The sequence below is a fragment of the Malaclemys terrapin genome, chromosome 11 (genome assembly GCF_027887155.1).
Source record: "Malaclemys terrapin pileata isolate rMalTer1 chromosome 11, rMalTer1.hap1, whole genome shotgun sequence".
In the NCBI taxonomy this organism is placed as follows: domain Eukaryota; kingdom Metazoa; phylum Chordata; order Testudines; family Emydidae; genus Malaclemys; species Malaclemys terrapin.
This window is the reverse complement of record NC_071515.1, coordinates 44,880,720-44,904,689: the sequence shown is the minus strand read 5'-3', so window position 1 is coordinate 44,904,689 and position 23,970 is coordinate 44,880,720. Positions and strand designations below refer to the sequence as shown.

Sequence of the window (23,970 nt, the reverse complement as noted above, 5' to 3'; positions counted from 1 at the left end):
GAGTTTACTCTGCATAAGGTTTATACAGGGTAAAATGGATTTATTTGGGTTTAGACCCCATTGGGAGTTGGGCATCTGAGTGCTAAAGACAAGCACACTTCTGTGAGCTGTTTTCAAGTAAACTTGCAGCTTTGGGGCAAGTGATTCAGACCCTGGGTCTGTGTTGGGGCAGACAGGAGTGTCTGGCTCAGCAAGACAGGGTGCTGGAGTCCTGAGCTGGCAGGGAAAACAGGAGCAGGGGTAGTCTTTGCACATTGGGTGGCAGCTCCCAAGGGGGTTTCTGTGATCCAACCCGTCACACCCTGTGAGAGAGATATTCGCCTATTACTATATATATTTTTCAGAAGGATAAACTGAGCCGTTAAGAGATTTGCTCAATATAGATTACAAAGTGAGTCAGTGAGTAAAGCCAGGAATACAGCCCGGGCTTACCAACTCCCAGTCTCATGGTCTGAGGTATTATACTTTTGAATTTATTACATTAGCAATGTTATATCAATAGAATAAAAACCAGCAGGATCTTATTAAGAGGGATAAGGCAAAGATGCCACATTTATTGTAAATATAATGATAAAGCAAAAGATAAAAGTAAACAACATTGTTTGACTACTTATTCCTTATACATATATATAAAAAATAATATTTTCATTCACAAAAGCATTCATTCAAGTTCTGTATCGGTGTTATAGTTACCAGCCTAGAAGTTGCTCATGCCAAGTTACTGGCCAGGTATCTTGGTCATGAGGATGGAGCTGAGTCCGTGTCAGGTGCACCTGATGTTCCTGGAGGTTGGCAGCAGAACCAGAGACTCAAAGTCCTCAGTCTTTAGAGTCCATTCTTATAGGAATTCATTCCTATGTTAGTCTATGGGAGCTGTTTCGTCCTGCTGTTGCTGACTCAATCAGCAGATGTCACATTCCTGGTCGCTCCACACTGTCCAAAGTTTGTGTTTCTCATCCTTCCAGGTGATGGGGTGGATCCCAGTTTACCCTCCGGGGGTTGTCTGGTGATCTACTTGACACATTCTTCGGCCAATGGATACTCCCTTTCTAGGCTGACACCTCCCTAACCATTCATGTACATCAAGCATTCATCAACATATATTCCATATCTTAACCATATTTTAATTTACTGTCTCCACCACTTTCAGGGTGTGTGCTAATTCGAGACTCCCAGCCCTTTAATCACAGAGGGTGGGGGTTTGTTCCTAGGAGCCATTGCTGTTACAATGAAGTGAAAGTCACTTAACGGCTTATAACGTTTGTTTACATTGTATCAATTACTTCAAGAACAATTAACTTGTTTGTAAGTTTTACATAGTAATAAAGTATCTTTCACAGGACAGATACAATCAATGGTTTCTACAGACAGTAGCTTACAAGTTGTAACAGAAGACCCAAGAGATTTTTGTACTTGGTGAAACTGTTGGATTTTAAAGTGTGGGGGACAAATTATGGGGGGGGGTCACTGTCACTTGGGGGAATCACTGTTAGTACCTTCTTTAATATCCCTACAGCAATACAGCAAATAATGTGGACAAGTGGAAACCAGTAGAAAATATATTAGTGAAAGCACTGTAGTACCTGAGGATCCCTGAGGAAAACTGCAGACATGCTGGCACAAATCAGATTCTCCTATACATTTTATTTTACAAAATGTTTGTTCCTTTTTTATATCACTCATTTCTGAAAGTAAGATTTCTGCTAGCAATAGATATAAAAGATTTCTGTGGCCCTAATATTACAATTCTTACTAGTTGTTACTCATGCAGATAGTCCTGTTGATTGTAATAGCACTATATGCACAAGAAGAGGTTGCAGAGTTAGGCCTTGTTTAATTACCAAATTTTCTGGTCCACTAACACCCCTCTCTGAGTAAAGGTGTGACTCCCCACTGTGGCACCTCCTACTCGCTTTTTTGGGAATTAGCTCTTCAACCTCTTCTGGTGCTGTCTCACCCACTGTCACCTCTGCTCCTGGATGCGTGTTGCTCCAAGGACCACGGCGTCCTGTTCAGGACACAGCCAGAGGGCTGTGTCATGGTCTGTTCTCTCCCCTTCTGGGGGAACTGCAGTCTGCTGTCCAGCCACTTCCTTCAGTGGCAACCACAGCTAATTATCTGGTCACTTCTTCAGTGGCGGGGGAGAAAGGGGGAACCCAGACCCACCCACTACTCCAGGTCCCGGACCACGAACGCGTAGATCAGGGGTCGGCAATCTTTCAGAAGTGCTGTGCCGAGTCTTAATTTATTTGCTCTAATTTAAGGTTTTGTGTGCCAGTAATACATTTTAACGTTTTTAGAAGGTCTCTTTCTATAAGTCTATAATATATATAACTAAACTATTGTATGTAAAGTAAATAAGGTTTTTAAAATGTTTAAGAAGCTTCATTTAAAATTAAATTAAAATGCAGAGCCCCTCGGACCGGTGGCCAGGACCCGGGCAGTGTGAGTGCCACTGAAAATCAGCTCGCGTGCCGCCTTCGGCGCATGTGCCATAGGTTGCCTGCCCTGCTGTAGATGGTCACCACTTGCTGCATCCCCTCCAACTCCTCAGTTCATTTTCCTGGCCCACCTCCCCGCGGTCCCCCAGCACCTTCTTTGCCCTTAACTCAGGACTTCGGCCTGCCAATTTTAGCAGCTAGCCAGGAGCTCTCTCTGGCTTTCCTGGACCCTGATGGCAGCACTGCTCTGTCCAGGATGCTGGTTCTCCTTCCTTTTGCTAGGAGCCTGATCTTCCCACCTCAAGCTCCAGGTAGCTACTGAAGCTGCTCTGCCCTACAGCTCTTCTTCTATGGGCCAGCCCGTCCCTGATTGGCTGCTCCTCGCAGCCACACTCTAATTGGCTGCCTTTCTAAGGCTCTGTTACCCCTTATGGGGCAGACGCCCCATCACACACCTTCCCCCTTAAGAGTGCAACTCTATGGGGTAGGGATGTCTCCTGCCCTGCACATGTCTAGGCTGCGCCTGCAGGTTATCCCTCTCTTGTTGCACACCTTCCATCGGGAAACACACATTTTCCTTCTCCTCAATAGCATACTGGGCCTGGTTCCTCTGGAACTCTCTAAGTTCCCCTCAGCTACATGCAGGGCCTCCTCAGCAGTTGCCAACTTCTCCTGCTGCTCTTCTACCTGGCCCACTGGATCCCCCAGCATCCTCTCCTCCAGGGTCTGAGTCCCTACTACAGCCTGTTCTGCATCAGTGTGGGTTCCCTTGTCTGTCTGGGTCCTCTCCATCCCTGTCATCTTATGTACCACCTCCTTAACATCCCCTGCTGGACATATGAGATGGCTTTCTGCCCAGTCCCCAGTCATCAGTGCCATGTCTACCTTGACAGTATCTGACCTAACTTGGTACCCAGGAACCCCTTTTCAACTCTGCCTTTTGATAGAACTCTCTTCATGGCACCAGTTTTAAAAAGGATTAAATAGGCATTTATATATGGCAGATAAAGACTGGTTCACACAGAGTTGCTTTGGCACTGCGCTGGCTGTTTTTATAATCTCCTCATTCCTTTCAGTGATGTTCTCTGAATTAGTTGTCTGTGATTCTTAACCAGGTATTTAGCAAGACCCAATTATTAAAATAAAAACACTTTTTAATAAAATTGTTTGAAAATTCAATTTTAAATGTTTTCAACCCCACTTCTAAGTACATTGATTCCATTGCTGTAATCCAAAAATATAATCAGATGCTTGCTTTGCCTGCTCTCTGAAAGTTCAGCCTTACAATATTGGGGCCTGATCAATCTTCCTCTGAAATCTCTTATGAGATTGTATTGTATTTATTGGAGATGAAACAACAGGGTTCTGTAAAAAATATTCTAAAAATCTATAGAATTTAATGGAGAATAAGATCAGTTCTAAATGATTTTTCAACCACCCTCTACAATTCTGCAGATAATTCAACAGTATTTTCTTTTAAATTTTGTAGGAGGTTTCCATAAAGAGTCACTGGGGTTCTGCTGTTGTTCTGTGGGAGTGTGAGCAGGCTTTTAAGGACATAACAATTATTATTATTTATTTTATTTACTGTAGCATCTAGAAACCCTAGTCTTCGGAGAATTTGTACTAGATGCTGTACAAACAAAGACCAAAAAGACAGTCCTTGCCCCAAAGAGCTTACAATCTAAATATAAGAGAAGACATAAGAGATGGATACGGACAGACCTTTTGGGGGGAGTACAAGAAACAGTGTGACAATATTGGTCTGCCTGATAGGCAGTGGCCTCCATACACCATTGGCCTAACCAAGGAGAGTTTTAAGGATGAATTTGAAGGAGGATAGTGAGGTAGCTTTGCAGATTTTTATGTGGAGCACCTCTCAAGCATGTGGGGGAGCGTGAAAGCACGAAGATGCTTTTGTATGAAAGTGTAACAAGTGGGTGATAGAGGCAGGCAACATTGGCTCAGGCCTAAGATTGGCCCATCTCTTAGTAGTGAATGAGAGATGATAGGTAGAGTGGGGATAGGTTGGAAAGGGCTTACAGTGAAGACAAGTAGCTTATGTTTGATGCAATGTAGAAGAGAGAGGGAAGCAAAGAGGGGCACTGCGGTCAAAGTGACAGGCTAGGACAATCATCATTGCAGCAGCATTCAGTCTGAATGGATACGAACAGGGCAAAATTGGATTTGCCAAGCCAGGGAAAGGTATGTTGTAGTAATTGAGACAGTACATGAGGTAATGAGAGCCTGGACTAGAGTTTCATCTGTGTGGATGGATAGAAAAGGCTATATATTTTAGATATTATATGGAGAGAATCAGCAAGATTTAAATATAGCATAGGTGTGAGGCTCCAGAGAGAGGTGGAAGTTGACATCCAGGTTATTGGCGTGAGTGACAGTCAGCATGATGTTGTTATCCACAGAGAGGACTTGGGGGTGAAGATTAAGAGCTCCATTTAAGCCATGTTGTGCTTGAGCTGGTGGCTAGATACCCACAAAGAAATATGAGAGACAGGCTAAAATTTTAGTTTGGATAGGATACAGTCTGGAGTAATGACAGGTTTCAGAGTAGCAGCCATGTTAGTCTGGAGCAAAGAGATGGATCTGTGAGACATCTGTATAGAGATGGTAGTTGAATTTGAGTTAGTGGATTAGATTACCCAGAGGTGGGGTACAGAGGGAGGGGACCGAGGACAGAGCCCTGAGAAACCCCTTGCTCTCGCAAAAAGTTGTGTGTGGGAGTGAGTACTTAAAGATTTATTATATTATAACACTGAAGAACAGAATATATTATATTCTGATGAAAGTATGTGATGCATGCCTTTATTTTACTCATCTTCTATAGACCTGAATAGAAATCCTATAGAATTTAATAGAGAATTATAAATCTGCTATAGAGTTGTATATGATTTAAAAAAAAAAACACTATAGAAAGAATTTAATAGAAAATGAGATTCTGTCGGGTTTTTTGTGAGTTCTATAGAAATTGAATGAATTTCTACAGATCCTTATTGCTTTTATCCTTCTTAAATGCTGTAGGACTTTTCCATACGTGTCTGTCTCATGGTGTTGACCATGCAATTTTCCTTGCTGTGTATCCAAAAGTGATGCAAAGCATTTATTTTATCCTTTGTAATTTTAAATCCGCCAAATCCACATAATTTGTAGCCTCCCCATTACTTATAAAAGAAAACAGCCTTTGGCTACGGGCAGCTATATACAATAGTGCAGCTATGGTTACCATGGAAACCAAATAAGTGACCTACTTTTACAAAACAGAATGATAAAGTTTCAGTGTGTCCTTTTTATATATTTAATTTTGACTATAATTAGGGTTTCTACCTTGAGAAATTGCAGAGGAGAGGACACTAACATGGATAATAATGGATGCAACAGAGACATTTCCATTGAGAAGAAAGCGGTATAGGAAAGAAGGGGAAAAATGGCTTTGTTTTTTAGTTTCCTAAGTTCTGAGTCTCATTTACCAACTTTTCCACATCTCCCTTAATTACATTGTACAACACAAGTAGGATTTAAGAAATTAAAGCTTATGACTACATATGTCATTTTATAGGATTGCTCCTCTTGCATTATATGATGGCACTGTGCTTTCTGAGCTCATCAGAGCCTGATCCTGACTGAATGGCAGCAACTCCCAGTGACTTCCACGGGACTTGCAAGGAGCTTGCTTTTGGAATAAGATCCTTTGTCATCATTTTCTTCTTTCCTTTTCCCAGACTCAAATTGCAAAAGCAATTCAGGGTTTTCATGTAGTAGTTTGGTGATTTTATAACTGTTCCATGAAGATAGTTGACAGAAATTTCACCCAAAAAAGGCACATTTTGTTGTCAACATAAAAAGACGTGTTTCTGTCTAGAACGATATTTTTATATATGCAAGTAAAAATATTCTCCAGACATTTGGATTATATTTTTAAATCTGCAGAAAAACTTCTTTGCACAAAAAACTCTAACATCACATTAGAGAGAAGACCTAGAAAAACTGGATGATATACAAGTTTATTGCCTAAATTCTGAAATGAATTGCTTCCTGTCACAAGGACCACTTGCTTAGCTATGGTCTTCCTTAAGAAAGTGTGTAAAAACTCTGGCATCTTAAAATATATGAAGGTGCAGCTGGTGAAAAGTTTAATATTTTTTTTTTTCTGTAGTGTTTTATGGATGCAAGTCTTGGGAAGTTAATGCTGCTGGCAAAAAAAAAATGGGTGCTTTTGAAATGTGGTGTTGGTGAAGCCTCTTGCATATCTGCTGGATGGGGGGGGGAGGGGAAACAAATGCCTATGTTAAAAATATTATTGGAGAGCAGCAGGCACTGATGTCAGAAATCAACAGATGAAAACTTATGTACTTTGGTCTCATTATGTGTGGAGATGGCAATAACCTTGAGAAAGTTATTATGAAAGGGACTGATGGAGGTTTATTGTAGTACAGGACAACTAGTGAGGAGATGGAGGGATGGGCTGTGACAGATCACTGGAGCACAGATGCTGAGCGCTCAAAGTTAGTGTTGCATCCTGACGGCTTCCAAACATTCTGATGTGATATCACCGATATTCAGACATGAATAAATAATTTACTTGACTACTTAACAAGGTGGTCTCCCACTTAAGGGGCCTGCAGCTAAACCAGCCCTGCTCACTAATTAGACTCAGCTGAGAAGGTGCTCCCTATCCAAAGCTGCAGGAAAGTGATGGACTGCAGAAAGAAGCTCAGGAAAAGAGAGTCTCCTGCAGTGGTCTCTGAGGAAGGGAGATGCTAGGTGGGAAACCCTTGGAGTTGTGTCTCTAGCTGGAAGCTTTGTTTTCTTTTTGTGAGTTTGTTGGTTTGGACAATAAATGGAGCCCAGAGGGAAGCACTAAAGACTGATTTGGGCATGAGCCTTCCTAGCTTGTGAGGAAGAATCACAATTAATTTGCAAACTGGACACCATTAAATTAGGCTTGACTGGAAGTGGATGGGTCATTACACAAAGTAAAAACTATTTTCCCCATGCTAATTCCCCCCCCCCCCACTGCTACTCACACCTTCTTGTCAACTGTTTGAAATGGGCCATCCTGATTATCACTACAAAAGTACTACAAAAGTTTTTTTTTTTTTTTCCCCCTCCTGCTGATAATAGCCCACCTTAATTGATTACTTTAGTTATAGTTAGAATGGCAACACCCATTTTTTCATGTTCTATGTGTATATATATCTTCCTACTGTATTTTCCACTGCATGCATCCGATGAAGTGGGTTTTAGCCAACGAAAACTTATGCTCAAATAAATTTGTTAGTCTCTAAGGTGCCACAAGTACTCCTCGTTCTTTTTGCTGATACAGACTAACACGGCTACCACTTTGAAACCAATTTACATTCTGTGTGCAGTCCCATTGAAGCTAATGCATTGGATGAAGAGTAGGCACAGATTTGAGCCCCATATTTATATTACGCTTCTCATGGGACCTGAAGATTAATCTTTAAACAAATCCAGTGTTATATTTTGAATAGCAATTTATCTTTACATCCTGGTGCAGTTTACTATTAATTTAGAATGCTTTATAATCTCTATGTATCATCCTCAATATCAGAGATTGAAGAAAACTGAAAGTGTGAAAATTAGAATTTTAAACATGTGGATTTCAAGCCTACTAAGATAACTAGCTGATAACATCTTGCAGTTTATTGCATATCCAGGAACACAGAATATGTTAGCTTGTTTGTTGACTCAGGGCTTTGTGCTGGGGAGTTCAGGAGGTGAGATCCTTTACCCAAAGTTGTAGGGTGCCAGTAGCCTATAGGAGAGGAAGGATTGCCAATAGCTAAGGCTACGATTTTGTCATGAACACTTTTAGTAAGTCACGGACAGGTCACGGGCAATTAATAAAAATTCACAGAAGCTGTGACTTGTCCCTGACTTTTACTAAAAATGTCTATGACAAAACGGGGAGGGAGGAGGGTCCAGCACCTTGCCCTGCTGTGGCTGGGAGCTGCGGCCCCTGCCCAGTGGCTGGGAGGGACCCCCACTTGCAGCAGCTGGGGAGCTGCGGGGATCCCCCCGCATCCGTGGTGGTTGTGGAGCTGCCGGGGGATGCCTTGCCCACTGTCTGTGGCCCTGGTGGCTGGGGAGCTGCTGGGGGATCCCCCCTACCACCAGTAGCAGCTAGGGTACTCCAGGCCACCACTGGAGGTGGGGGTATACCCTGCAGCTCCCAGTGATTGTGGGCTGAAGTCACAGGTGACATTGTAAACAAGAAGCAGGCAGCATTATCTTCTGCAAAGGTAAACAAATCTGTTTGAGTGATTAGCTGAACAAGAAGTAGGACTGAGTGGACTTGTAGGCTCTAAAGTTTTACATTGTTTGGTTTTGGAATGCAATTATGTACCAAAAAAAAATCTACGTTTATAAGTTGCTTTTTTATGCTAAAGAGATTTCACAACAGTACTTGTATGAGGTAAATTGAAAAATACTATTTCTTTTATCATTTTTACAGTGTAAATATTTGTAATAAAAATAATGTAAAGTGAGCACTGTGTACTTTGTATTCTGTGATGTAACTGATATTGGTATATTTGAAATTGTAGAAAAACATCCAAAATATTTAATAAATTTCAATTGGTATTCTATTGTTTAACAGTGCGATTAATTGCAGTTAATTTTTTTGAGTTAATTGTGCGAGTTAACTGCCATTAATTGACAGCCCTAGTATTTAGATGATCAGTAGTAGTATTTCCATATCTGAAACTGTCCACTAGATGTCTCCCCATGATCATCCCAGGCTTGATGCCCTATCTATGAAGTGCACAATTCTCGGAGAAAAGGCACTATACTACAGTATCTCAGCTCTCAAGAGGAATCTGAAAGAAAAGCATTGGTATTCAGTACATGTCTTGTGAATATAGTATGGATTACAGCTGGCAATATTCAGAGCAAATAACTTACTCAATGTATTTTGCCCTGTAATCGGGGGGGGAGGGGTGTGTGTGAAAATATTTGCCAGTCTAAATTGTTCAACAAAGACTGTATCTGAACATATATCGGCCAATGGGTTGTTCACAATCTATTCAAGTTGGCTATTTGTTATTTGTGCTGTATAACTGATCACATAAAACACATGATATTGGTTCTGGTCCCTGAATGAATGACTGAACCTTTTATAAATGGGAGGAGAGAAATCCGAGATTTCATAATGCAACACATCTAGTGTGATCTTTGGCACAAACATATTAACACAATTATTAGCAAGATTATTACATTCCATAGTCATTCTTGCAAATGAAGAATCATCTATGTGAATGTGGAATATGAATCAAAAAGCATCATAAATATAGCTGAAATGTATTGGTTGGTTTTATTTGAGAACATGGCTTGAATACTGTTTTGCAGTATTTGTCTATCAGTATCATGAAAAAGATTCCATTGTTAATTACAATTTATTTTTAATGGTCCGCTCACTTTGATCTTACCCTAATAAATCATTTAATAATTGATTCAGATCAACACATTTAAACCAGTTTTGGCTATATTGAGTAACAAACAAGGATTAAAAAAAGTTACTTCTCAAGAATAATGAATATGCCACTGTACAATTTTAACTTACAAACATATTGCGCTTTTCTACCGTGTGTGTGTGTGTGTGTGTGTGTGTATATATATATATATATATATAATGTACAGTGACATACCATTACATTAGCTAGCTAAATAAAATGTTACAGCTATGCTATTCAGGTGGTAAATGTGGATAACTGAAAAATATAGGTCACTGGCTTTTTTTTTATATCCTTCAGTTCACACTTGTAGCTTTTTCTAGTGTGCTTCAGTTCAGACTGTTTAGTAAGCAACACAAACACACACACATGCACATGCAACCTTTCATTGCTAATCTATCCCCTTGTATTTTCTTCTTCAACCTTGACTGCCTGGCATAATAATTAGGGTGACCAGATGTCCCAATTTTATAGGGACAGTCCCGATTTTTGGGTCTTTTTCTTATATTCCTATTACCCCCACCCCTTGTCCTGATTTTTTCACATTTGCTGTCTGGTCACCCTAATAATAATGAAGTCTTTAAGGTCAGTACTAACCAGTAAAAGTTGATTATTACATTTATCCAGAAAGTCAACATATGTTTGGGAAAGTATTTCAATTGTGTAGCAAAAATAATGATGTGATTACTTTGATGGTAGCCTTCATTACCTCTCCCACAGTAAGAGTATAGCAAGAGCCTTTCACTGACCAGCATTGTCATTGTTTCTCCCATACCATTCTATGCCGTTAGATTCTTTTCTGTCTAACCAGGGTTTAAAGACTAAAAAGCAGATTTTTGTCCCCTAATCTCCCCTTGGTTCTACTGTATAATGGGACTTGTGTGCTACCTCTTCCATCAGAGAAAACGGCTACCTATAGAAATGTCAAGCCTAATTCAAAGATGAGACTAAGTTAGATTTAACTCATGCTGAGGGTACAGAAGATATGGGTATAGTTTTTAAAAAAAAGACAACATAGGGTACATCTACACTACAAAGCAAAAACAACAAAAAACCCTTTGGCAGTGAGTCTCAGTGCACAGGTCACATTACTCAGGCTCTCAGGGCTTACACTATGGGACTAAAAATGAAATGCAGTGAGGGGAAAGGGCTCAGAGCCCAAGTTCCAACTTGAGCAGTAACATCTACGTTGCTATTTTTACCACCATAACACAAGTCTTGGGAGCCTGAGACTTGCTGCTGTGGCTTTTTTTTTTTTTTTTTTTTTTAAAGTGTAAATGTATCCATAGAGGAATGTATTAGGGTTACCATATTTAACCAATAAAAAAAGAGGACCCTCCACGGGGCCCTGGCCCCGCCCATTTCCCGCCCCCTCCCACTCCCAGCCATGCGAAAAGGGCTGCCCGAGCGCTACCGGCTTCACGGTTTGCTGGGCAGCCCCCAGACCCTGCGCCTCCGGCCGGGCACTCCCCCCCCCCCTCCCCCCCCAGGCTCCAGCAGCCATAAATCCTGGGTGAATGTCACCATAAGAGGTCAATTGTCCCTTCAAGGCTGTACCACCCCAGGAGAAGCAGTAGAAGGAATTCTGCTTCAGGGAGTCAAAATAGTTTCCAGAACACCCTGGTATTCAAAGAGTGTGGTGATGGGGAGCATGTCCATTATTTTACCCGTTTATGGCTGCAGATTATTCCCTCAACTATGCCAGTTCTGCTCCCCCTTTGGTCAGCTATGCAGCCCTGGGAGAGTAGGGAAAGTGTGTGGAATATAGTGACTCCACCAGTGCCTGACCCTTATGAAAGGCATGCATGGGTTAGAGGAGAGACTCCTTTGTAATGATATCTGGAATTAGATTTTGCACAAGCATGTGAAAAATGTATATCTTGATTAACTTTGTTTTGGCAACATATTTTTTTTTCTGATTGTTCTTCCACTCTCCCTTTCTTAACTGAGCACTTAGTTACAAAATCTTACCTACCTGCACAGGTTCAGGATGTTTGGACACAGTAGGTGGGCGTTTGATATGTTCCACTAGTTTGAGTGATACTCCTTATACTTCTAATGGGAAATCCTGCTGGAATCACTGATGACTGTTAGAACAGAAAAAAAAAAACATTTGTTTGTCCATGAAATATGCATAATTTTGTGGTGCTTTCAAAAGTTGCATATAAAAAACATCAGATGGCAAACATTTCCCCAAAACACAGGATATGTTGCGACGTCTTTGACAATAATTTGCTATAAGGATTCCTTGTAAACAAAAAGGATCCTTGTTTCCTCAATTGGAGAAATTCCCCCTACAGTTGTTTGTTTGTTTGACTATGGGGAATGTAGGCATTGAGCCTGACAAAGTAGACCTCTCATCAATCAAATCTCATTTACCCTCAGTGCTAGAAGACGCACATGTGAGGATACCCCAAGCCGTGACCCATATTATTTCCAATTCCAAATGGCCCTAGATGGTATTTTTAAAAAGTAATTATTAACCAAGAATGAAAATGTCTAGGCATGTGCAAGCCTTTTGTATTATTATTATTATTTATTATTTTTAATGCACTGCTACATATAATTGCCATCTTGGCCAAACTTAGGATCAGCTGAAAAGCTTGATCAAGTTAGTTAATTATTTTGGGGAGGGGGGTGTGTGGAGAAAATATACTGCTTCTTTAAGGGAAAAAAAGAGCTGCATCCAACCTGCTAAATTTGGGATGGGGGGAGAGAAACAGAAACTCTAATCAGTCTTCCAATTACTCACCTGTGGGTGACTGAACATAATCTATTGGCTTTCTCATGTGCATAAAAGGCTGCACTTCTCCCTGCATTAACTTTTTTTTCTTTTTTTGTGAAAAGTGGTAAGGTGAAAGGATCTTGAGTTTTAGTTAAATAAGCAATGGCATTCCCTTTGGTAAAACCCTGTTCAGGTGAATGGTGTCCTCGTCAAGAAGTCTTCATATCTGGGACTAAGAAAAGCTGTTTTGTTTTGTTTTTTTAATTTGGTGTTTTGGACTTGTTTAGCATAAGTTTATTTACTATGAGAAAAATAATGGAATTATTTTGGTCAGGGAATCTCTTCCTGATAGATGGCATAAGTTGCACCTGGTGACTGATGTGTAAGTAATCTGAATAAATTTCCCATGCTAAGAAGCTGGAAGATAGTGTAAGTTAAAGTTGAGGGTGTTTAAGGCTACCATTTAGTCATGGGTATTTTTACTAAAAGTCATGGACACGTCACAGGCAATAAACAAAAATTCACAGTCTGTGACCTCTCCTGACTTATACTATAAATATCCCTGACTAAATCTTCGGGGGTGGGGGTGCTGCTAGGTGGGACACCCATGGGGGCCAGCAGCTGCTCCAGCCGCCCTGGGGACTGCTGCTTAGGCCATTGATTGTGAGTACAGGTCTGTCTCATCTTATGCTGGGGTTACGTTCCGCAGTCCGCGCCTAAAGCGAAAATCACGTATAGTCAAAATTACATTGAGTGTAATGGTGGGCGGAATCGCCTGCACTACAGAAACAGTATTTAAATTGTTGTTTTTTCTCTTTTTTTGTTTTTTGTTTTTGCCGACTGCGTAAAGCTGAAATCGCACATGTTAAATGCGCCTAAGATGCGACAGACCTGTACCTCAGAAACTGGTTGCTCAACTTGTTGGCCTGCAGAAAGTGATTGAAATCTTCTTTACATGTTAAAAACAAAAATTGACTTGAAACCTGCAAGTTATGCACAAGCTAGTCTGTGTAACCTTGCTCCTCCTACTTTACCCCCCCACACACACCCTTATTAATACAATCAGTTGCATTGTGTCTAATTGGATTGTAAGCTCTTTTTGTAGTCGATGCTATCAGAAAACCAAACACACACTTCAAGAATTTGGAGGATGTGAAAGCTATTCTCCAAGCTAATAACTCTTAAACCAGTACTCTTATTAGTTCTGGCATAGAAACCTACCTTCAGATTACACAAACTAAAAATATTTACTATGTGTGAGGGAGACAGTAGGAGAAATTTGACTCAAGTCTTGAAAATCGTGAAGTATATGATCAAAACTGGACAGTCTCTCCTTTTTCTAAAATACAAGATTACAGCAATACTCAGTGAAATAAATGACTAATAATTTTGAATGAAATATTATTGTACTTAGTAATGACCAAAACACTATGGGTGGACTTTCCAAAGAGGTGGTTAACTGTATGATCAGTAACAGTTGTACTTATGCAAGATAAAAGTGATTATTATTATTATTATTTTATTATTTTGTAAACAAAATCAGGCATCTGGGTATAAACTACTTTTCTATGTGATCAGCAAAGATGATTTCCCCAGGTAAGTGTATATTTATTGACTTCCTTTAAAGCATCAAATAGTGGCCACCAACAGAGGCATGATACTGGGCTTAATGGACAAATGATCCTCTCAGATAGGGCAAACTCTGTTGGTACAAATGACGATGGAGCCTTCAGTCTCAGTCTGTATTTGAAGAATTTAATCAAATTTCTTAAGTCCTTCAATTAAGTGAAGGAATTACTTGGTGGATCAGTGTGTGATGCTCTATACTCAGGGAACCCAGAACCGTAAACGATTGTGTTTTCGTCTCTGCCTGGGCAAGGGAGATCTTTGCTGGAGTTTATACTGTGTGTCAGCTCCATGCCACACCATTCTGTCTGCCTCACCAGCGAACTCCTCAAGCCTCTGCCAGTCAAAACCTTGCCGTGCAGGTACCCATCAGTGAATCCTAATTCCGGGTTCCCCAGAGGCATCGCTCTCTGTAGTGTCCAGTCCCCTCTCACCGGACATTCACATAAATTAAATTTCTGTCTCCAGAGAGACAGAGCACAACTCCAACCTATTAATTTAGCTGAAGCCTCCTACTTTACTTCAATATAATAGCATTTTAAGATGTTTATAGTAAAACTAATACGTTTATTAACAAAGAACAGATATATGAGATCAGAAGCCTGAAAAAGAGAGAGGTGTGGATACCAGCAAAACAAAACACACTTTCTAGTGATTAAAAACTTAATTTTAGCAGGTAACAATCATTGCCTAAGCAGTTTTCTCACTTACATCAAGACACCAACATCTCTTGCCCTCTGTGCCAGCGGATCCAACTCTCATGAAATCAAAGGGTGCTATCCCCTTTATTCCCTAAGTGATGGATAACTAAGGAGTTCTCTGCCCTTGTTTGAATAGTCCAGTGAACCTTTGAAATGTATTCCTTTGAAGTGTATCTCCAGATAAAGCTTTTTTTCCTGCTGTTTGTGCAAATGCCATTCTGACTCGTTCCTGCTCAGGTCAATTTGCTTCTCCAATCGGCTTAATCTGTTTTGTTCACCTTAGATGTAAATATACTTCATTGAGCAAGTTGAGGCCAAAGACAATTTGCACTAGAGAGAGAGGAAAACAGGCAAGATAACATTCCTTTGTCTTGAGCAGACTTGTGTATCCACTTCCTCCAAAACATTAAGAACATATTTCCAGCACACATACATAACTCTTTATACACTACCTATACACACACCACACAATAATTTGATATTCGTGACCAGTGTGTCACCAGTTTTTGTATGATATCTTTGTGATGCTGGCAGACCAAGTGCCAGCTCATGCCAAAGCCCCAGGTGTACATGAACACTGACAAATACATAGCTGGAAACCTGTCAGGCTTACCTGTGTGTTAGTATTGTTATGATAAATATTAGAGTTTGAGTTTGGTGTTGTGATGGGGTCAGGCCAGATGGCTCCTGGAGAGTGGTGGAAGACAGGTATATTAGCCCCAGGATAAGCAGGTCCCTTTTCCCCTGGTAGCTGAACAGAGGTTACTCCAGGTTAATTAGGACACCTGGGGCCAATCAAGGGGTCTGCCAGAACCTGTTAAGAGCCCCTCTTCCAGCCAGAGAGGGGTGCACGATAGGAGCTGTGGGAGGAAGGCACGCTACTGGAGAGCTGGTTAGAGCAGACACTGACAAGCACCAGGAAGGAAACCCTGTACAGAGGCGAAGGTCAGGGGAAACTCTGCCTAACAGGACAAACAGTCCTTTCGGGCCCCAGAAATCTGAGGGAAGAGACTCTGCCAGAAGGGAGAGACTGAACTGCGTGTCTGGTCTGCTGCCACCATGCCCAGAGGGGCTACCAGACACTAAGAGGCTCCCCTTCCCCTCCCCCTCCCCTCACATCAAGGAGTCCGGGAAGAACCCTGCTTAGTCAAGGTATGGACAGTAACCCCAGGGGTGTGGGGAAATTCTGAGGGAGAGAGGAATACCCTGGCCTGCCACTAAGCAGAAGCGTGGAACCCACCGAGGCGGAGAAGGTGCTCTGTCACAGTGTCTAGACCTTATTAACCATGTAGGGTGCTGCATGTATTGATCTCACTTATAACCTCTGTTGCCAAGGGTATAAAGTTATATTGAGTGTTTGCACTGAGAGGCTCTGTAATTGTATAACTCACCAAACAGGAAAAGATGTATTAATTAAGGTAAAGTGCTCCTCCTGCATACAAGATGGCTCACTGAAGATATATGAGGCATTGTGTAGCATCAAAGGACAGGGACCTTGTGGATTGCATTCCTCTCTCCCTCCGTGAAGGGGAGACCTGCACATGAACTCATCCCATCATCTTGGAATTCTGGGGTGAAGCGGATAAAAATGCTTGACAGGAAAAAGCTGACATATTTATGCCATCTGGTCTCTGAGGGGCAAAGATTCCTAAACATAAGGAAGAGATCTCCATGCTGCTTGGCATGGATCAGCACTAAAAGGACATATCAAGCTGCTTATATTGTCTTTTTAAAACTAAGACTGTAGTCATTTGTGTGTGTGTATTTTTTTTTCTGTTTTTAACCTTGTAAGTAATGCTTATTTCTTATCTTAGTTAATAAATCTTTAGTTACTTTATTACAGGATGCGCTACAGGCATGGTCTTTGGTTTTAGATCTGAGTACAAATTACCTAGGGTAGGTGGTCCTTTGGGCCTGAGAGTAACCTGAATATTGGTTACTTTACATTTAAAAAAAAAAAATCTATCACATAATTCAGCTTGCCTGGGTGCCAAGATGGACTGGAATGCCCAAGGGAACTGTCTGTGACTCCATGGTAAGTACTTGAGGAATTCACACTTTTTACTGGGTTGGTGATGTCTAATTATAGACCATACAATCTGTTTGGGGTTTCTGCCCTGCTTTTTGCCAGTGTGCCCTGAGGTTGGCACTCCATCATGAACAACTCCAGACAGTATGACAAGCTTACAAGGTGTGGTTTGGCTAAATATTCTGATGGTGTTTTGAGTGTGACCTTTGCCAGTTGGCAAAAAGAGTCCGTTAGGGTCACAGTGTAGTTCTTCAGGACATGAGTGTATGTGCTAAAGCAGCTTAGACCTAAAACACTTAAGTGCTCATGAGTGGGAGAAAGATAGATGTGAAACAGGAGGAAAGTAAGTTGGGAGGAAAAATAGATTTGTGAGTCAACAGCCCAACTATGGCAGTTGAAGACTTGTGAGTCAATGAGGTTGAGTCACCTTATGATAATTATAATGAAGAAGAACAAGAAAGGGCCAAGGATAGAGCCTTGCGGGAGAGGAGTGGAACGATCAACTGTAGTAAAGGTAGCAGAGAGATCAGAGGATGAGGGAAGAGAAGATTCTGTAGGACTTGGCCCAGAAGGGGTCATCTCAAATTTTAGCTATACACATTCACTCTGTTAACATTTTAGAATGTTAATTATTTGTGTTTTATTAAAACATGCTAGTTAACCTTTTTAAGGTAGGTTTGCCTATGAGCATTTAAGCGAGCATTAATTGTCTCTGATTTCCCAAAATCTCTTTGGACCCTTGATGAGCTTCTACAGTTTTAGCATCAGTACATCACAGAAACTAATCTGCAAGATTCTCTACCTCTCATGTAGCTGTAAGATGCTCACCACCTTGGCATCTGCAGTACCTTATCACTTACATTATATTGAGTGGTAGAACTCTCGAGTCATAAACCTAGATATGAGATATCGAGAGTGAAACCTGACACAGATGTTAAACCAAAACATTTTTGTAATGAACCAAACTGTCCAAGTGTAAAACAAGTCAGGTTCCATCTGTCCGCTTCATTATGGCTGCTGCTGTCAGCTGTAAGGCTGCATGGCACTGCCTTCAGCTATAGGACATTCTGGCAGCCTCTATCTAGCATATGCCCCATTAACGCTGCACTGGGTCTGTTTCTCCATTTTCCACTATCTTGCATCTACATGTTCATTTAGGCAATCCTATCCATTATGCATATTCTGTTGAATCTTCTCTGGCCTAAATAACGATATTTTAGGAAAATATTTTAAAGGATGTTTAGTGGAGAAGGTTAAGTACTGAATAGTGGGAGAAATAACAGGGAAGACCAGGTTTAAAATGAGATGGAGCAACAAGAGGATCCCAAATGTGTTCACTAGCCATTGGGGACAAGGTAGGGTCTGGACGAAAACCTGTCACCAAAAAAAGATGATTTTCCCAATCCCAGTGCATTTGTGTGATTAATTAGTCAAATAATAGTTCCACGGGCCTGGAAAGTGTGTTTAGATATTTTGCTAATGCTATCTATGGAAGCCAACGGTCTTTCGTTCAAGTGCATTCCATAGATCAAAAAGGAATTTATCAAATGTAAAGACCTCAATTAATTTTATTTTTAACCTACAAATACAGTACAAAGATTTTCTTGAGGACTCCTTGAAAGTCCCTTAGCAACATTCAAAAAGGTACCATGTGGAGTTCATAGTGCCACACATTCTGTGGACTTTTAGGGATCTACATGTATACATGTATACTCCTAATGCAGTTTGGGATTATAAGTGAAGCCTGGCCTTGTTTAACACTAATCATCTGTTAGGGTTTGTTTGCTTTCTATTTGAAAATATTGACTCTGTTTTGGAGCAGTGTTTGTCTGGTTCTTTTATGGCACTTAAATGACATTGCCTTGTTTTGCCTTAGGTGATACTTTTTATATGAAGGAATCTTTGACTTCTTTGATTCCTGTCCATCAGCTCAGCAGCGACGTTAGGGCCGAACAAATCAATTTGTCTGATGCCAGCTTCACAGCTTTGTTCATCTTGCAATCCTTTCGTTCGAAGTCATTCTTCACCAGGTCAATCCAGCACATCCTCTGTCGTCTTATATTTCTGTTTTCTTGCACTCTGGCATGTATTTCCATATATGGTATTCTTTCTGGATCCATTCTTGACATGTGTGCAAACCATCACCGTCATCTTCTATGGATCGTTTGTTATAGCATTATTTCCTGCCCTAGCTGTTTTCTTGTCATTGCATTATTTATTTTCTGCAGTCTAGAAACTCTCAGCATTCCCCTCAGCCAGTTCATTTCTGAAGTCAATAGCTTTCATTTGTCAGCTTTCCTCGTACCAGCATTCTGACACGTACAGAAGGATCAGCACAGTTATCTCATGTATGCAATATTCATTTTTTTATCAAAAAAATAATTTTTTTTTCCTTTCAGATCTTAGAATTTTCCAAATGCAGTGGAAGTTTGTCCAATTCTTCTTATGTCCTCTTCACAATTTCCATTCTTAGATACTACAGTAACTCCTCACTTAACGTTGTAGTTATGTTCCTGAAAAATGCTACTTTAAGCGAAACGATGTTAAGCGAATCCAATTTCCCCATAAGAATTAATGTAAATGGGGGCGTTAGGTTCCAGGGAAATTTTTTTCGCCAGACAAAATACTCGTTTATATAATACACACACACACTCTAAGTTTTAAACAAACAATTTAATACTGTACATGGCAATGATGATTGTGAAGTTTGGTTGAAGTGGTGAAGTAAGAGGGTGGGATATTTCCTGGGGAATGCCTTACTGCTAAATGATGAACTAGCACTCGGCTGAGTCCTCAGGGGTTAACACGTTGTTAATGTAGCGTCACACTCTACAAGGCAGCACGAATGGAGGGAGGGCAGACAGCATGGCAGAGAGAGACCGAGACACACACTGTGTGTGAGAGAGATGCGCATTGCTCCTTTAAGTACGCTGCCCCCACTCTAAGTACATTGCCTTTTTAAGTAGGTCAGCAAGTTGAGACAGCAGCTGCTGCCAGCAAGCTCCCTCTCATGTCCCCGCCCTGCTCTGTGGAGATGGGGTAAAGGAGCGGGGGGAGGGGGATACCCTGACACTAGCCCCCCTCTTCCCTCCCCCCACCCCCTTGCACAGTGAGCAGGAGTCTCCCAGGCAGCTCCAAGGCAGAGGGCAGGAGCAGCACATGGCAATGGCTAAACTGCCCGGCAATTGGTAGCCTGCTTGGCCACTGCCACACAGGGAACTTAGGGGAGTAGGGGGCTGCTAGTCCACCCTGGTTCCAAGCCCCCACCAGCTAGCTCCAACGGCCTGCTCTTTCTGCAAACAGTGGATAAAGCAGGCGGCTGCCAAACAACGTTATAAGGGAGCATTGCACAACTTTAAATGAGCATGTTCTTTAATTGATCAGCAACAAAACAACGAAACAATCTAAAACGGGATTACTTTAAGTGAATAGTTACTGTAATTCTCTAAGGAACACTAATTTTTCCACTTGGTTTAGTTCTTTGTCTTCAGATTTTGATCTTTATCTCTTGTCTTCCAGTTGACATAAATTAATATGAAGGAATGGAATTCTTTTTATTTTTTTTTAAAAAGCAGGTTTTCATGAGATGGTGCTGAAATTGTCTGAATGCTGTCTACATTACTAATTAGTACCACCAGTAGTACTGAAAAGCAGGCATTGAGTTTTTCAGTAGACACAACTTTTGGGGCAACCTTCTGTTGAAGATTTGAGGAAAGCTTGCAAGGGTAACTTTAACAGCAGAAATCTTTACCAGGACAATATTTCACTTTCTTTCAAGCAATGTAAATTCAAATATAACTTATCTACATTATTGTCGGTGCTGTTTTTATTAAAGAGCACCTAAAGACTCCAGCCAGATAGGATCACCATTGTGCTAGGTGCAGTCCAGACACAAAGTACTGTATGTCTCAAAGAGCTTACAGAAGTAAATACAAGATGTAATAGGTGGGGGAAACAAATGTAGCAGGGGACCTGTGGAATTAATGAAGTTTATTTTCTGAGTGTACCTCTTTGTTAACTCCTTTGGCTGACATTGTAACATAAGCCAAACAAATGAAAAAATTGTTTAGGCTTGAAATTTCTCTAAAATGCTGGATATTTTCTAGGAAAGATGCCTCTGTCTCATGTAAATGTGCATACATGCACACTCAGTTAAAGCTTAACCAGCAAAGTTTGTTATATGTCTGAGAAATTCCATGAGTTTAATCAGAACATATCTAATTTTAACTGATGAGACAAAATAAGCGGAGGCAGTTTTGTTTACCTGATGATGAGTAAGGCTGCTTATCTGTCACGGAAGTAATGGATTCCGTGACTTTCCGTGACCTCTTCACGTGACTTCTGCAGCGGCCAGTGCAGCTGGCTCCCCAGAAGCAGCCGGCGTGTCCCTGCAGCTCCTGGGCAGAGGGGCAGGGGGCTCCACACGTTGCCCGTGCTCACAGGCACCGTCCCCGCAGTTCCCATTGGCTGTGGTTCCCACTCAATGGGAGTTGCGGAGCTGGAGCTCGTAGCAGGGGCAGATGGGGAGCCCCCCCCTCAGGAGCTGCAGGGACACACGGAGCCAGGGAGGGAGCCTGCCAGCCTTCTCCCGCCCCCCCCCAACACCAGTGGGGGTCCCAGGCTGCGTGCGGCAGCCCATCCCCCCTGCACCAGCACAGGTCCCCCGCCGCCTGCCTCCTCCCCAGCACCAGTGAAGGGTCCCAGGCTTTGTACTGCCGCCAGCCTTCCCCCAGTACCAGTGCGGGTCCCAGGCTGCACACCGCTGCCCGCACCCCAGCACCATCGGGGGTCCCGTGCAGCGTGTCGCCACCCATCCCCTCCACTCCAGTAGGGGTCCCTGGCCGCGTGCTGCTGCCTGCCTCCTCCCCAGCACCAGTGGAGATCTTAGGCCGCGGCCCGCCTTCCCCCCCGCACCTGCAGTGCCCCCGAAATGGCCCCTCTACAGCACCTGTGGCCCCCCGGCCCAAGTTTTATTTCAGCAATAATGAGAGATTTTCAGTTAAAAAAAAATACTTTTTTTTTTCTTTCCTTTTCTTTTTTTTGTGCCTGTGTAGACAAAACCTTAATGATCATGCACAGACTCCACTGACAGTTAACAATAATAAAGCTGCTCAGCTGACTTCTTACAACAGCTAAAAAAACCCCACTGCTTTATGATCAAAGTATGATAATTCCCATGACCTCATTTTATGGTTAAAAATCAATAATTTCCTGGAAAGCATAGCTGCTTTTGTTTAGAACTACTCGTGGCTTACTTTTCATGTGGGATGCATAATTGAAAACTTGTAAACAGAAAATATAATCGCTCATTATTCTAAAATTCAGCTGGCTGTTCAACATTTTTTTTTTTTTTTTTTTTTTAAGGGGAAATCTTTTGACTAGAAGCGCCTTAATGGAGCAGTGCTCTTTAGCTTTAAGAGCTTGACTACAAGGGGACATCCAGACAAACTAATCCAAATTAACTAGAAGTGTGAATTTGAAGTGGGGTAGTTAAGCGACATTAAACCCCTCTGTGAACACCCTTATCCAGAATTAAAGTAGCCTCAGTTTGGTTTAGTTTAATTCACTTGCACAGTGAATTCAGCCAGACTGAATTAAAGCCATTTAAATTCTGATTAACAGTATTCACACAGGGATTTAATGCTATTACACATTTAATTAATGCACTTTAAAAGTTAACTTTTCCTGACTGTCCCTGTGTAGACAAGCTCTAAAGCCAGGTCTATGCTAAAAAGGAAGGGTGACCCAGTTACATCGCTCAGTTGTGTGAAAAATCCAGATCCCTGACTGAGGTAGTTTAAATCAACCTAATCCCTGGTGTAGACCATGCTAGGATAATGAAAGAATTCTTATGTTGACCTAGGTATTTGTTTCTCGAGGAGGTGGATTAACTACAGGGACATAGTGTAGTGAGTGGCTACCCTGAAGCACTACAGCGGCACAGTTGCAGAAGTTTAAGTGTAGATATAGCCTAACACCTGGTCTACATGACGCGGTTAGGTCGATGCTAGGCAGCTTATGTCAACCTAGTTGTGATATGTCTTCACTTAAATTTGACTCTCGATGAGGTAAGTGTTCCGCTACACTGACTTAATAACACCACCTCCCTGAGCAGTGTAGAGTCACAGTCAATGTAGATACGTCAACACAGTATGTATGTAGATACTGTGTTACTTATATCAACCATTACTGGTCTCCTGCAGCTGTTCCACAATGCCCTACGCTGACCACTCTAGTCACCATTGTGAACTCTGCTGCCCAGGGGTCAGGTGAACTGGAAGCATCCCTCCATCCCACTTTATAGCCCCGTGAATTTTTTAAATTCTTTTTCCTGATTTCCTGGCTTGGCAAGAACACCTAGCAGCTCTCCATTGTTGAGTGCAACTTCCCAGCTGACCAAGCCAGCTACATGCTCCAGATGCACTCCTGCATGAGTAGACAGGAGATACTGGATTTCTTGAGCCTGTGGGGAACAGGCTGTGCAGGCACAACTCTGAACCAGCTGTAGAAATGTGGACATGTGGCAGATTGCTCGGGGGATGCAGAAGAATGGCTATGACAAGTGCCAGTAGCAGTGCCGCATGAAAGCAAAGATGCTGCAGAAGGCCAGGGAGCCATCAATTGATCCGGTGCCGAGCCACAGACCTGCTGCTTTTACAAAAAGCTGTGTGCCATCCTCAGTGGAGACCTACCTCCATCCTAAACAGCACTGTGGGTACTTCCAAGAAGACCAACTCACAGGCCCTTGGCATGAATAGCGAGGAGGAAGAGGTGAACGAGGAAGAGAAGACGTATGAGAGACAGGCGATTGGGTCTGCACAGTGAGCCAAGACCTGTTTTTTGACTTCACTGCAGGCCAGCCAGTCCCCTCAGTTAAGCACGAGCAAGCCCAATGCAGGGGAATGAACCTCAGGTAAGTATGCAGTTTACTTTGAAATTACGGGAATGGAGCACTTCC

The 23,970-nt window shown here is 41.9% G+C and overlaps 1 protein-coding gene across 4 annotated transcripts in view; it reads left to right on the top strand.

The window, feature by feature from the left end:
• Nucleotides 1-23,970, top strand: part of CSRNP3 (cysteine and serine rich nuclear protein 3) — a 171,714-nt gene that overhangs the window by 10,305 nt on the left and 137,439 nt on the right. The gene's annotated exons all lie outside the window — the stretch shown is intronic.